Source organism: Rhinopithecus roxellana, chromosome 17 (genome assembly GCF_007565055.1).
Source record: "Rhinopithecus roxellana isolate Shanxi Qingling chromosome 17, ASM756505v1, whole genome shotgun sequence".
Classification (NCBI taxonomy): Eukaryota; Metazoa; Chordata; class Mammalia; order Primates; family Cercopithecidae; genus Rhinopithecus; species Rhinopithecus roxellana.
This window is the reverse complement of record NC_044565.1, coordinates 116,448,989-116,465,041: the sequence shown is the minus strand read 5'-3', so window position 1 is coordinate 116,465,041 and position 16,053 is coordinate 116,448,989. Positions and strand designations below refer to the sequence as shown.

Here is a 16,053-nt window from a genome sequence, read left to right as displayed (position 1 = left end):
TATATGAACAAGAAATGCATCTTTATTGTTGCAAGCCACACTGATTTGGGCATTTTTTTTGCTTCAGTAAAAACAAAAATAACTTTATGATATGATGATGAAATGAAATTAGATAAGGTACCTGAAAGAGCTGACTGGCATATCCCTATATGGGAGTGAGGAGTAGTGCTGATTGTTTCTTCCAGCTTCCATTCCACATTGTAATGGAATTCTGTCTTGTGTTGTTCAGACTCCCCTATTTGAATAGAAAAAAAAAAAAAAAAAAAAAAAAAAACTGTCCAGGTGTGGTGGCTCATGCCTGTAATCCTAGCATTTTGGGAGGCCGAGGTAGGTGGATTGCCTGAGCTCAGGAATTCGAGACCAGCCTGGGCAACACTGTGAAACCCCGTCTGTACTAAAAGAGAAAAAATTAGCCAGTCATGGTGGCATGTGCCTGTAATCCCAGCTACTCGGGAGGTTGAGGCGGGAGAATTGTTTGAACCCAGGAGGCTGAGGTTGCAATGAGCTGAGATCGTGCCACTGCACTCCAGCCTGGTGACAGAGTGAGACTTAGTCTCCAAAAAAAACAAAACAAAACAAAACAAAACAAAACAAAACCCCACTAATTTCTGACCCTGGCTCCATCATTTCCTGGATTTGAGCTGGAGCTGTCTCTTCTTGATTCTGAGTTCAGTTTCCCCATCTGTAAAATGAGGGGTTTGTACTTTTCATGATTTCAAAGGCCCATTCCAACTCTGATGTTGTGTGTTGTGCTCACATTCCTCACTGTTTGCTGGATGGGTTAGATCTCCCTGGTTTGGCTCAGAATCATTTAGCTGCTGAATGTGTGGCTTTTAGAGGCATGCTGCTTTTTGAAGGGCAGCTGTGGCTGAATAGCTAATGGATTTAATCAAAGAGGCAACAAATACTGCCTCATGAAGATAGGACTGTGTTAAAGAAAAAGAGTTATTTCAGAACGCTCCATCCCAGGAAATGAATGGAATTGTCTGCCTGAGTCAGAGTAGCTGCCGAATGCCTGCCCCAGTGGTTGGGGTTTCTTTGAAGAACAACTGGCTCCTGGAGAAGTGGCCTAGTGTGGTCTGCCTCAGAGAAAATAAGCAGTCTTCTAGTGCTCAGCCCTAGGGCCACCTGACAGAAGTTTCAGCACTGATTCGAATGACCTTTATGACTTTGGGCAACTCAGCTTCTGTAAACCACAGTTTGCTCATCTGCAAAATGGGGCTAAAAACAGATGATCACCAGAACCACAGGAATACAGGTACAGGGAATGGTCTTGAAAAATTGACAGTTTGCAAATGCTATTTTTAGAGGAATACATGGTAAATGAAGTGAGTTTTGGAATAAGCTATAGGTTTTAATCCCAGATTTCCCTCTTACCCTGAGCAAATGAGTTAACCCTTCAGAGCTCAAGTTTACTCATCTGTAAAATGGGGATAATTATTCTTACCCCATAGCGTTGTTGGGAAGATTAAATGACATTACATAAGTCCCTTAACAGAGCTCACTACACAAAACAAATAATGAAATTTTTACATTTTATTGACTTCTGATAGACTTAAATGTAACACATAAAATTAAAATTAGAAAGGAATTTTTGACATTTTCAAGTACCTCATTTTACAGATGATAGCACTTAAATGCCAATGGAAATTGAATGTCTTGCCCAAGGTCACACAGGTATTAAATTACACAAGTGAGATTACAACCTAGGATTCCTGATAACTCTTTTGTGATCTTTCTACGTCACTACCCTACCAGTGAATATATTTTACTCTAAAAAGACAGGGTCAAAGGGGCATAACACATACAAAATCTGGACATGGGAAACCTAGGCCTTAGCTTAAGTCTCTTTTACATGTCACTCCAGTAGGTTGAGTAAAAGGGATTAGCCAATAGGAGAAAGTTAGAACTCCTCATGAGGTTGTACTGATAGTTTACTTTGGTTCTAGATTTAATCTTCATGGAAATGTGCATTTACTTTGTCACAGAATAAATATTTTGTGATTTTTTAATGTTCCTTCATGTTTGATCTCTACCTTTGAGATTTTGAAACATTTCCTCAATATTTGGTAGGTAGGCAGGTATAGGTTAGAGCTAGGGTTACAGAGGATGTTACACCCAACTGGGACAATTTTTGTGAGGGACCTTCACAAAGGATTTTGTGCTCTCTTTTCCCAACATCACCATCTCCCCAATTCAACTCATTATATTCTGAAAGTCTCTTTTATGAAATCTATGCCTTTGTAGGGGACCATCCAGAAATTGTTAAGGCAGTCTTTACTTTGGGTGGGAATGAGGAGATGGATGATAGGAAATCATGTTCATGCTCTTTCTCTCCTGTATGCCCAGCTGGCTCATGTGAAAGCATCCACCATTTTTGGAAACCTAGGGGAGAAAATCACTACCATTTTCTCCACTTGACTCTCTCTGCCTGGGAGGAGAAGAGATCCACCTGATTAATAGAATTTGGGGACAGTTCCTTGGAGATGCATGGCCCCTCCTCCTCCACTCTCTCTTGCTGGCAAGATATGTGTGTCTCCAACTTCTCTTCCATGTGATAAATGACCAGGACAAGCTCTGCCATGGGATGGGGTGCCCTAGATTCTCCTAAAGCTCTGTATGTGACTAAGCAAGTAAAATCAACTGTAATGATGGAGTGGGGAAGGAGTTGGCAGAGGGGATATGCTAAAAAACCTATCTTGGCCTCTAGTCCAAATCAACTTCTCTAGTCCAGTTTTACCTGAGATCAAGCTGATATCTTCATCCTGGCTCCTGTACTGTATATGTTTTTCAATGGATTCAGAACCAGATGGGGTGAACCTATTCCCAAGTAGAATATCTCATCAGCTCCTAGTTTTCTTTCTTTCTATTTATTTATTTATTTGTTTATTTATTTATTTTTTGAGATGGAGTCTCACTCTGTCACCTGGGCTGGAGTACAGTGGTGCAATCTTGGCTCACTGCAAGCTCCACCTCCTGGGTTCACGCCATTCTCCTGCCTCAAACTCCTGAGTAGGTGGGACTACAGGTGCCCACCACCAAGCCTGGCTAATTTTTTGTATTTTTTTTAGTACAGATGGGGTTTCACCATGTTAACCAGGATAGTCTCGATCTGGTAACCTCATGATCTGCCTGCCTCGGCCTCCCAAAGTGCTGGGATTACAGGGGTGAGCCACCGCACCTGGCCATCAGCTCCTAGTTTTCATTGAAATATGGTTTAAGAAAGCTTTCCAAGTCTATCGAGATTGCTATATTAGTGATTTCCCACATAGTCAAATAACCCATTTTAGGCAGCTGTGACATTTTATAACTGGGAGGGTAGTTAGATATGAACAACAGCCCAGGTAGCTTAGAGATTCACCTTCTAGTTCCCACTCCCTTTGAAATTTCAGCTCAAGAAAACCTTCTCTGGTTCCTTGAACAACACAAGCAAGCTTCTGAGACCACAGTGCCCATTCACTCTTCCTCAGTGGCATTAATCATTCTGTCTTGTCATGGTTGGCTGTGCCTTTCCCTCAGTGACCTTCTGTGTACCTGGGTTTACATTCAGCAGGTAATAATTTGTCTATACATCTTAGTTAATATGCAAATACAGACAGTGGGCATTTGGATTAAAATAGATATTAGAAGAGGTAAAAATCACAAAAGAGACTACTAAGGCAAATAATTTCTTATCTAATTAGGAAAATTATAATATATTGCAGTTGACTGAGTAGTTTAGTAGTAGTCCAATAGGGAATCCAAGTTTGTTCTCATTCTATGCAACAGTATTAGATATTTTTCTCACTTGGAATACGGCCATTTTAGTTCAAACTTTTATTTTCTCTTGTAAACCCTCCTCAGCTACTTCTATACCTACTTGCCCTGTGTTGTAATCTCTTCAACTATAAGCAAAGTAAATAAGTTTAGAAGTAAAAATGTTAAGAGGTGGAGTTTTAGAATTTAGAGATTAGCTGGTACAGCCCTCTCATAAAATACATGAAAAAAGTAGGACTCAGAAAAATGAATTAACTCCCAAACATGGCAGTAATCAGTTTACACCAGACTAGAACTAGAGCCCTGTTGTTTAATATAAAACAGCTCTGACTTTGTATTCAGTCATAATATTTTTATTCAGTAATAAAAACAGACTTAAAAAAAACCTGTACCAAAAAATAACTTGTAAATTTCTCCTTCTACATTTTCCTTTAGCCTCTTTTGACTCCATCAGTTCATGCTGAAAGCCTTTCAGATATTTACTCATTCAGCCAATAATTGTTTGTGTACTGTGCACTACTGCTGTAATCCATAGGAATAGAGAGAAAATTAAGACCTGGTCCCTGCCATTAAGAAAACCATGGCCTTGATTATGTACACAGATAACTAGCAAATAAGATCCTAGGATATTTGCAGGATGCTAGAGGTGTATAGAGAATGGGGGTACCTAGAGTGATTTAAAAAGCCAGGGAGGACTTCCTGTAGGAGGCAATCTGGAAGGTAAAGTTAATTAGCCAATTAAATGGATACGCAGGGACTGAATGATGACAGAATACTTTAAGAGATAACAGTGTGTTTGAAGGCATAAAAAGTCAAAGAGCACCATACAACAGCAATGTTGCAAGTATTTCAAGATTGCTAGAACATAGCATGTGAGGATAGAATGTCCTCATTGAATTCAAATTCAGCTCAAACACTTTTTATAAAAATAATAATGACCTATTCTCACCTCCTCAGGCACCTCTTTACAAGTTTTCATTTGCTTCATTTCATTATAGTTAAGTTTATTATTTTACATGTTATATATCTGTGTGATGTACATGTCCTTAGAGTCTGTTTTTTTTTTTTTTGGTCTAAGCCTTGAAATTCCTCTGTTGGTAGAGTGAATTATTGAACCCTTCACTCTTTCCTGTATCCATGCCTTTTGCTGTGTAAATTTGTAGTTTGCTCCACAAAAGACAGTGTATTTCCCTCTGACTATAGGCTTGGCCATGTGATTTGTTTTCACGAATGGGCTGTTGGTAGATGTGATGTAAATACGCGTGTGCAATGGGCCTTGCCCTGCTGCCCCTCCATCACTGCCATGAGATCTTCATCTGCTCTCCACCAAGCAACTACATCACTTCATCCTGCACCCAAAAATTAGACACTTAGAGCAGATCTGAAGATCTACACCAGCTGGACCCACAGCTTGAAAACCAGCTGTTCAGGCAAGCCCAATTCCTATCACCCCAGCTGACCCATAGATGAGAAGCAAACCCAGCTGGATCAGCAGGACCACTCACATCTGACTCACAAGTGAAAAATAAAGGCTTATGTTTAGATGCCACTAATTTGGGGGTTGCTTTCTGGACAGAAATGGTTGAAATGCCCTCCATTTCAACCCTTGACCTACATTGTCTAAGGAATGGTTGTGCATTGTTTCAAAGGGTCTACACCTAGGTGACCGGGCTTCCCATCAACCCACTCATTCCTTGCCATGTCTGTCTCTGTGAATCATTCTATCCATCCCCAGGGTTCCTTCTCTCAGGAAACCCTACTCTAGATACCTAGGGAGAACAGAGATCATCCATGAAGCTCATGTGCCAGCTGAGGAGATAGGAAGTAACATTACGTACAGTGAAATGTGGGAGACCTGTAGAAAGTAAAATGTGGAACAACTAGGGCTAGACTGGGCCTGGGATGCATAATCCAAGCAGCCCAGACTGTCCTGGGAATGTAGGTGGGACCTGGGCTCTTTCAAATGGATGATTACAAAAGCTAAAAACTGTAAGAGAAGGTAGAGAATGGGACCAAAGCTATACACACAGGGAAGTGAATAATAGTGAATAATTTCATTATTGAAATTATTTGGATTATTTAAATTATTATGGAGCTCATCTTCTTTTACTGTTTCTGTTATCTTTGGGATGTTAAGCACAGAATTTACTTCTTAATATTTTATCTATCTGATGCCTAATATTTCATTTGTCAAGTGATGCAAATTCTTACAGACCACCAAAATTTAAAATGGCTGCATGAAATAATAGATGAATACGTACTTTGGAAACCCCACCAAATATATACAATTGTAAGAAGTAATAATTGTTCTTATTAAAAGGCTTAAAAAGCATTTGGAAAAATATATTAGAATTTTTACAAAGTTAGATATTATTGTTACTAAATTTAGTTTTAAATAATGCCTTCCCATATTAGTGCAGTACTAAACTGTTAACACGACCTTTTCTCATCCATTGTTCAATTTGATCTAATCAACATCTAAAGAGCACCTAGTATACCTGGAGAGAATGGCAGCAGAAAATCTATCCTACTAATTCTCCTAGGAATGGGGAGGACAAGAGACAAAGTTTGTAAACAAAGTCATCTGTCATTGCCTGATAATGTAAAATTTCACCACTCATCTCTAGCCAACCACAGCACGTGGGTACTTATAGAGTGAGTGTGAGGGATGGAGAAGGATGGGATTGGCAGTATAAAATAATCACTCTTGGATTGAGTATTTGCCTCCCTTGCAGACATAGAGAATGAATATGCTTGAAAATGATATGTGTCTTAATCCGCACCCTTCTCCCCCACAAGATGACAAGATGTTAAGACCTGTCTTTAAGATTTATAGGTGATAACAGTTAAAACAATTTAGGGTATGTTAGTAAGTTATAAATGAATTCCTATTAAACTTTACCAAGAAGAAATCATACAGATTATTATCTCTTATACCGATAGTGTAACACTAGGTATTAATAACAATAGTTGAAAAACACTTTTAATAATGAAAGCAAAGATATACTAATTAGAAATTATTTAAAAGCGCTATCTAAACAATTTCTATGTTTATGTGGAAGTTAAAGCTGCAATATGTTTATTATAAGCCTAGTAAAAATAAACTGTAAGAGAAGCTAGAGAATAGCACCAAAGCTATATACACAGGGAAATGAATAATAATGAATAATTTCATTATTGAAAACATCAAAATGAATTAAGTTAATTAAGGATGAACCTTATGAAATTTTAATGTGTAGGAATAACAATAAAATCAAATTGCAGGAAGAAAGGGCAAACAGGGATTTTAAGCTAATGCATTTATACAAAAAAGAGTAGCATTGAAAAATTCAAAATACAATTTTTAATTTTGTTTTGAATTGAGAATAAGTCATGGAAGCTCTATACTAATACATTTGACTATCTCAAAACAAAACTAATTTTTTAAATGAAAACATAAACAATCAAACATGTTTCAAGAAGAATGAAAAACCTGAATAAAACATGTAATTTAAAACATAGTAGAAAACTTATAATATGGAATGACCCCAGGAACAGGCAACGTTAAATATTTTATGGTGTTATGGAATAATTCTCATGTTATTAAAGTTGTTTCAAAGCCTAGAAAAGGCAGAAATGTTCAGAAATTTATTTCACCAAAATGTGACAATGATAGCACAGAAGGAACAAATGTCTCATTTGTAATTTTGAAAATAAATGGGAAAAACTTTATGAAATGCCAAGAAATGAAGATCCAGAACTGTATTTAAAGATTAGTATACTATGACTATGTAGGTTTTATTCGTGAAATAAAAGGCTGTTATAAAATTAGTTGTATTATTTTAATACATGTTCATGTATTAGAGAAGGAACATTTCTAATAATCTCAAAAAGTGTGAGAAGTCATTTAATGAAATTATTACCCATTCCAGATTAATGGAAAATGAAGAAATGAAAACACATATAATGGCAATGCGTAGTGAACTGGAAATTATAAAGGCACTTCTTAAACATTATAAAGAATATCTAAAATCAAGAACCAACCGCATACTAATGTTGAATAATTAGAGACATTCCAATTAAAATCAAGTGCAAGTCAAAGTCCTAAAAGCCCATTATCACAACCTTTCAAGAAACTTTAGACCATTCAGTAATACATGAAAGCGACATAAAAATTTCAGAGATTACAAAGGAGAACTAAAATTATCATTGGCAGAAGATGACATGTTTGCCTATTTAGTACATCAAAGAGAGTCGATGATCCAGGATATAAAAGAGAATCAGCAACCTGTTTGAACGAATACACAAGTTAGTAACATGGCTGGACTTTTAAAATATAAAAATGAACTGCTTATGTAGGTACCAGATATGACTAGATAGAAATTATAGCAGAGAAAAATAAAATAGCAATAGACAAAACACTGGTGAACCTCTACAAGACCCAGGAATAACAGGGAACATGAAGATCTGTTTAAGAGGATTGTCAACTTTCGTAGCAGAATGTGAAGAAAATATGAGTAAATGGAAAGGCATTTCAGGTCCTCAGCTGGGAAAATAAAACATTTTAACTAATTTCAGGTTTAATTATATTATAATTTTTTAAATGTGATGCATTATATTTTAGACTTCAGTGTAGTTCTAACCTAAGAACAAATAAATAGCAAAGCAAGTTTGGAGGTTGTGGAAATCTTGAGTATTTTTCCTACCAGATGTTAAAACACATTTTAAAATGACAATGATTAAAACAATGTACTATTACTGACTTACTTGAACAGATGGCACACACAAACCGGGTGACTTGAGGAGAGTTGGATAAAGGAACTGTTTACAAAAGTGTAGGCAGATTTTAGAGAAACGACTAAGGAATTATGCAATACTGCAGGCCAACCTTAGACCTGAAAGGTGGTGAGGAGACAGGGGCAGTCATAAATCCACTGATGGGAGAGCAGTGGAAGACAGACACCTGGCAGGTGCTGAGCCCTTCTAGAGGGACAAACTGCCCCACAGCCAGAAGGAAACCAAGGCAAGAAATGCTCCAACATAACTTACCTCCTTCCCCTGTCTCCTGTGATGTATCTCACTGGTCAAATCCAGCCGGAAGCCAGAGAGCAAAGCAGTCTGTGGATGTAGTCCCTAGGCATTAGCAGACAGGGGACAGATAAGAGTGGACATAGTGGTTAGATCCAGAGAATGCATCTCAAATAACAACAGAAAATAGCCCACAAAATGCCAGAATTGACAATAGACTAGATTAGATAGTCCAAATATATACTCTAAAATATTATTCAGTCAACAAATATTCAATGCATAAGAACATTAGTGTATTATAAATCAATAAAGAAAATAGGATTATTCAATAAATGGCGCTAGAAAATTGAGCAGCTCTTTGGGAAAATTAGATTAGTGCCTGTGCAGGACTGTACAAATAGACTGATTCAACACCCACTCCCACCTCTTTCCAACTTGGCTTCTTGTACCTAGAAGCTGGGAAGCTTAAAACCACAAGCTGTACAACACAATGCATGAGAGCACAGATTGAGGAGTCGGACGGCCTGGGTAAAAATTCTAGGTCTGCCATCCAATAGCTTTGTGATATTGGGTAATCACTTAACTCTGTGTCTCGGCTTCCTTGTATGCAAAATGGGATAATAACAATACCATTTCAAAGGATATTGTAAAACTTAAATTAGATAATATCTGTAAAAGTCCTTAGAGCAATGCATGGCATGCAATAAGCATTGCATAGTGTTAGCTTTATTACATTTTTCAGACACGGATTTTGCTTAGGAGATACACATCTAGATGCGTATCTAAGAGATCCCAGTTCACTACACATTCTCTGCTCATTGGAAGGCAGAAATGGGCACCATGAAGTGATAAGAGTGCCCCAGGAAACTGGGTCTCTTGGTAGAGATATTTAACTGTTCTGGGGCTGCTAAAGTGGGAGTTCTTCTCTCCAGTCCCTAGCATGCAGCAGTAGTGGGTTTCCCCTAAAATACTCACATGGGGTGTTTGAAGATTTCTTGCTCTTGGCTGTGTGGCATCCAAGTTTTGTGCCCTTACCCTCCTGGTAATTCAGTAAATTAACTTAAACTATTTAATAAATCCCTCTCACCTTAAACCAGCTAAAATAGATCCATAATTTGACCACTAAAGATCCCTGCCTTATGCCAAAATAAAACACAGAAATTCAAATACTTGATTGTAAAATTAAAGCATTTAACAATCAGAGAATAAATGTGAGCTCTTAAATGACTTCAGCGCTTGGGCAAAAATTATTGTAAATTTAAAGATATTGGAAAACATCTTGAGAGATTTGATCACATTCTTTATATATTTTATAATTTTATATTATGATCTTTATATATATTTATATATATGTTTATATATTAAAGATCAGAATTAAAATACATATAGAAGATCAAGAAGAAAATTTCCACATGAGAGTAGTCATACTCTTGACATATTAGTTTTTGTATATATCATTATAAAAATACTAAAGCAGCAATATAAATAAATCCAGAAGACATCATCAAATAATTTATATTAAACACATTTATATTTAGGCCAGGTGAGGTGGCTCACACCTGCAATCCCAGCACTTTGGGAGGCCGAGGCAGAATGGCTTGAATCCATGAGGTGGAGGCTGCAGTGAGCCAAGATCATGCCATTGTGCTCCAGCCTGGGTGACAGAGTGAGACTCCGTCTCAAAAAAAAAAAAAAAAATGTATACATATATATGTATATATGTGTATATATATATATATTTAATTATAATTTACAATCAACTTATATTTAAATATAATAAACATATTCCAATAAAGATATATAAAACATGTGTTTATTGGTAATTTTAAAATGCAAATTAAATGTAAAATATCTTTTTCTTTCCTTTACCAATTTGGTAAACTAAGAAAAAGAATTAAAGGATTTAATTTTTATCCTGGCAAAGAAGGTAGTGAGGAAGTACATGCATTCTCTGTTGGTGGGAACATAGATTGGTGAAATCATTCTGGAGGACAATTTGGTAACATTTACTGAGGCTTTATGCATCCTACTCCTGGCTCTAAAAGCCGTGCTTCAAGCTGTGGCTGGTACATAGAAAACAGCTTGAAAACAAAATCTATTTCAGGGAATTGCCCACGGCCACTCCCATCTATTCCTGACTGCTGCTCTCTGCAACTCTCTCTTGCCACCCAGTTCCAGCTTCAAAGACCACTTTGGATTTGAGAGCTTTTGAACCCTCCTTTAATGCCAAACTGTTCAGACTTCTCCGGTCTCCAGATTGGATTTTACACCTCACCCAATCTGAGATCCCACTCTAGTTTCCCAGTGTCTCCTTCAGTCTCAGAATGAGATCACTCCAGTTCTCCCTACCAAGCCCAGCCACAGGCTCCACTGGCTGGCCCTGCCCACGCTGGCTCCTTCACCTACATCTCTCCTCATCCTTCTTCAGTGAATATTTAAACAGTCCCCAACTAGATCCACAGCTGATTAATTTTTGTCAAATGCCAAAGTTAATATATACCTTTTAGAATAAGTATAATTGAAAAGGCTCCTTACATGCTACATAGTGTTTTTCCTTTATTTGATATTGTTGTATGTGACTGAACCAATTATATGCTATCTCTTGTTGGCAACTTTCAACAATATAATTTCTTTGACTATATTTTCTGTAGCTTTGCTCTAAGCTTTTAGTGATTCTCATTCTCCTCAAATATTTTTGGATTCTTCCTGCTCCGGGGAAGTAAAATTCCTCTCTTCTCATTTAAGAATCAATAGATTGTGTGAGTCATGGCTTTAGCAATTTTGAAACTTCCTATCTTCTTTTTCTCCAAGTTTTGAGCAAAATATGAATTGTCTTTAAATGGAGAAAAAAAGGGAAAAGCCACTTTTGTATTCCTTCTCTATTTCTTGCTGTATCTCCACTTAATATGAGACATTTTGTGACAATTAATTCTCTGTAGAAATCAAAATGAATTTTGAAAAGACAGTGAATGGGTTAGATTAAATGGCAAGTAGAGTCAGCCAAACAGGGATCTTTACTTTCTCATTTCAGCATCTTAATAGCCTTTCAGAAGTATTGTATCGACTGTCCTGGGGGAGAGGCAGCCGTTATGTATTTATCTGAAGATCATCCACTAAACCTTTACTAGTTTAAATAGGATAACAGTCCCTTAGGCATGACTTACCTTACCTTCTTAAATGCTTAAAACACACACATACACATACACACACACACCCTCCCTGGTTAAGATTATTATTTTATTTTATTACATTTCTCATTTTTCACTATAGCTAGCCCAGATTTGTGCTTGTCTTAATTTTTATTATGCTTAAATATAATCCACAAGCAAGATGAATAAATGTTAGAAATAATTTGCAGCCCGAGTGCAGAAACAGAGTTTGTTCATTATTTCTAGAGGCATAAAGTTTCATTAAAACATATTTGTCAAATATCTTCCATGTGACACTCACTGGAGGCATTCAGGGTCTTAACAACACTATTGATGAACACAGGGGTGGGGAAGAGCACGTGAAATTTTAAAATGTAGTAAGTGTTACCATGGTGATATGCATAGAATGTTATAGAACCTTATCAAAATGGAAGGCAGTGATGTCAAACATTCCTGGGAATTCTGCAGGGCTGTAGAGCTGATGTTTGGGGTTGAATGAATAACAGGAGAAATCCATCTAGATAGCAGAAGAAGGAGTTTACTAATGAGGGTGAGAAGCTGGAGAGTAGAACTGGCAGGAGATATGGGTGAAAGGCAAAGAGGAATGAGATGTATTGGAATAATTGATAGTAATAAGTGCAACCTCTTGAAGGGCAAACTAGATGCACAGCCAAACGTGCCCAAACAGTTTTATTCACTCATATCATTTTCGGAAGCCTATTTCAAAGAAATAATGCTAAATATGGGAAGAAAAAAAGTACAAAGCTATTTATAGCAGGCTTTTTTTTTTTTTTTTTTTTTTTTTTTTTTTGAGATGGAGTCTCGCTCTGTCACCCAGGCTGGAGTGCAGTGGTGTGATTCGGCTTACTGTAAGCTCCGCCTCCCGGGTTCATGCCATTCTTCTGCCTCAGCCTCCTGAGTAGCTGGGACTACAGGCACCTGCCACCATGCTCGATTAATTTTTTGTATTTTTAGTAGAGACCGGGTTTCACCGTGTTAGCCAGGATGGTCTCGATCTCCTGACCTCGTGATCCACCCATCTCGGCCTCCCAAAGTGCTGGGATTACAGGCTTGAGCCACCGCGCCCGGCCTATAGCAGGGTATTTTTAATATTAAAATAGGAGAAACAATCTCCAAGTCCAACTATCCGGAACACTTTAAATTAATTCAATTATTATAAAATAAAAAAACCCTGCAGTTTCATTAGAAAATTAGAAAGAAACATTGCCCCACATTATTCTAAAATGATGTGTCAGTTATGGTTATAGTTGTATAAAACTTAAAAGCAGAGGGATTAAAAATAGAAAGGGATCATAAAAATTGCCACAGCAGGGAGTCAAAATAAGTTCTTTTTTTTCATTTATAAGGTTTCAAGATGATTTAATAATATATTTTTAAAATAATTGTTAATGTCCACAAAAATAAAACTCCAACCTAGTGAATTCTAAACTTCTGCACTGGGACTTGTACCTTGAGTCTAAATTTCCAATTTAACATAATAGTCCTTTTAGTCCATGATGAAGTACAAGATGACTTGTAGAAAAGGTAGATTTGAGAAATTCAAATTTGCACTTTCAATCAAAATATATTCTAAGAGCCATAATTACTTCTGGCTGATATAGAGTGCTATGTCCTGCTAACCTGGCCAAGCGTCTTTCAAGATAAATGTGCAGAGTTGCCATAAGCTACTAGTTGAAGTCCCTCACCCTGGTTACTCAGATAAGAAAAAGAGCTGTTGGCTGTAATTTGATTATAGTTCATGCTCCAGCACTAACTGGCCTCTCTTTGAGGCTCCCTATTCTCATCTGAGAACTTGATCAGAGTAATCTTGACCTTGTCTATTTCATTAAACTGGATTTAGTTAAGATTGGCTCAGGAGTTGCCTGATATCCTGTGTTGAAATCTCCAAAGTTTGAACTGGAATTCTGGGACCATCAGATGAACGACATCAAAATCACTTCAGCAGCTCCTTCGAAAGCATAGAAAACTCAGCCTCACCCTCAGAGATTCAGCTGGTTTGGGAGATGACTCTGGCGACTATACATTTTAGAACCTTCACTAAAGGTGACTTCCTGTACCATGTAATGAAGTGGCTTGAACTCGACTAACCTTTCAGCTGATAATAATTATAAATTGTGGGGTAAGGGAGAACCCAGTGCTTGAAAATACTGATACGGACCCCAAAACAGGCAGACACTGGGAGATAATTCAATCTGTGAAAGAAGGAAATCACAGCGAGCAAAATCTGTGTTTTTAAAACTTTTTCCCTGATGATTGGCCCAGTCTGCACAGCATGTGGGTATAGAGTTCAAGCATAAAGTAACCGTATTACTAGGCTGGGAAGTCAGACATTAGAATTAGAGGATATCATATTGTCTGAGAATTGAAGAGGAAACCTTAAAAAGGAAGGAAACATGGGGGAGCCTCAAAATCTGTATACAAATTTCCCTTAAATTCTTGGCTGAATCCTAAAATGAATCATGTGGTCAATACTTCAAAAGGCCCAGAGAAAAACAACCAATAAAATATTGAAAGAGCTGAACACAGATTTTAGCAGCTTCTAAGTACAGGGTAAAGAGAGCTTGAAATTAGGTACTATCAAGCCAGGATTTATAACAACTATGATAAATATGCTAAATAATATATAGGGAAATGTGGTATAGTAGGAGAAAAGATGAAGAATGTAAGAAGAGGTATGAAAATTGCAAATAACAGCAAACTGTAATTCAAGAATTAAAATATATGACAATAAAAATTCAAAAATTAAATAAGTATGATTAAGAGCAAATTTTAATAGAACTGATATTGAAGACAGAGTAGCAAAAATAATACTAGCTGAAATATGGAAAAACAGATTGCAAAATATGAACGGAGATATGATCTGTGAAACAAAATCAAGTGGGCTAATATGCATGTAACTTACTAAAAAGAAAGAATGAGGAATTAATATTTGAGGAAGATTGACTCAAAATGTTTAATTATCAAAATTGGTAAACCACAGATAAGGTCTGCAAATCCCACAAAGGATAAATGCAAAGAATATTCCACCTAAGTACATCATAGTCAAACTGTAGTAAATCACTAATTTAAAAAAATGTCTGAAAAGCAACTAATTAAAAAACTACAAAGAACTGTGTGGTAAATGATACATTACACATAGGCTAAAAATAATAAGAATGACAGCTGACTATGAATTCAAAATAATGGTGACAAGAAGAGAATGGAGTGATATCACATTGCTAAAAATTAAAAATACAGTCTATATCCAGCAAACATATGTTTTAAAAAGGAAGGTGAAATGGCGACATCTCACATAAGTGAAAGTCAGTAAAATGTGTTATTAGCAGTCTTGCACTACAGGAACCACTAAGTTCTTCATACTAAAGGAAAATGATAACAAATAAAAATCAGGATCCATGAGAAGGAATAAAGAGGAGTACTGTGGTAAAGATGTGATTAATATGAAAGTTATTTTCATTTTTTTCTTAAATTCTCCAAAGGAATTATTTAAAGACAAAAACAACAATGTACTACAGGTTTTATAGAAAATTTAGAAGTCAACTATGACAACAATAATACAAAGAATGGAAGGTGGTGTATGTTTCTTAATTATACACCAAGTAATCTAATCTTTTTTTTTTTTTTTTTGAGACAGAGTTTCACTCTGTCACCCAGGCTGGAGTGCAGTGGCCGGATCTCAGCTCACTGCAAGCTCCGCCTCCTGGGTTTACGCCATTCTCCTGCCTCAGCCTCTGGAGTAGCTGGGACTACAGGCACCCGCCACCTCGCCCGGCTAGTTTTTTGTATCTTTTAGTAGAGACGGGGTTTCACCGTGTTAGCCAGGATGGTCTCGATCTCCTGACCTTGTGATCCACCCATCTCAGCCTCCCAAAGTGCTGGGATTACAGGCTTGAGCCACTGTGCCCAGCCAAGTAATCTAATCTTAATTCAATGCCAGAATTCCTAGATCAAATTATAGAAAATTATACAAAGCTAAAAATTCAATAAATAAAATAGGTAGAATTCTGAAGATATTTCATTAACTCAAAAAAGACAGGAAAGAAATAACAGAAGGAATAAATAGAAAAATGGCAAGATATTAGACTTAAAACACAAGCATACCAATAATTACATTAAATAT

At 36.9% G+C, this 16,053-nt stretch overlaps 1 protein-coding gene across 1 annotated transcript in view; it reads right to left on the bottom strand.

Annotated features, from left to right (window-relative positions):
- Positions 1-8,792: 8,792 nt before the first annotated feature.
- Positions 8,793-16,053, bottom strand: part of LOC104655260 — a 30,966-nt gene continuing 23,705 nt past the window's right edge. The window contains exon 2 of the transcript XR_004054459.1: positions 8,793-8,868. The gene's annotated coding sequence lies outside the window, so the exon portion shown is untranslated. The remainder of the gene's footprint in view (positions 8,869-16,053) is intronic.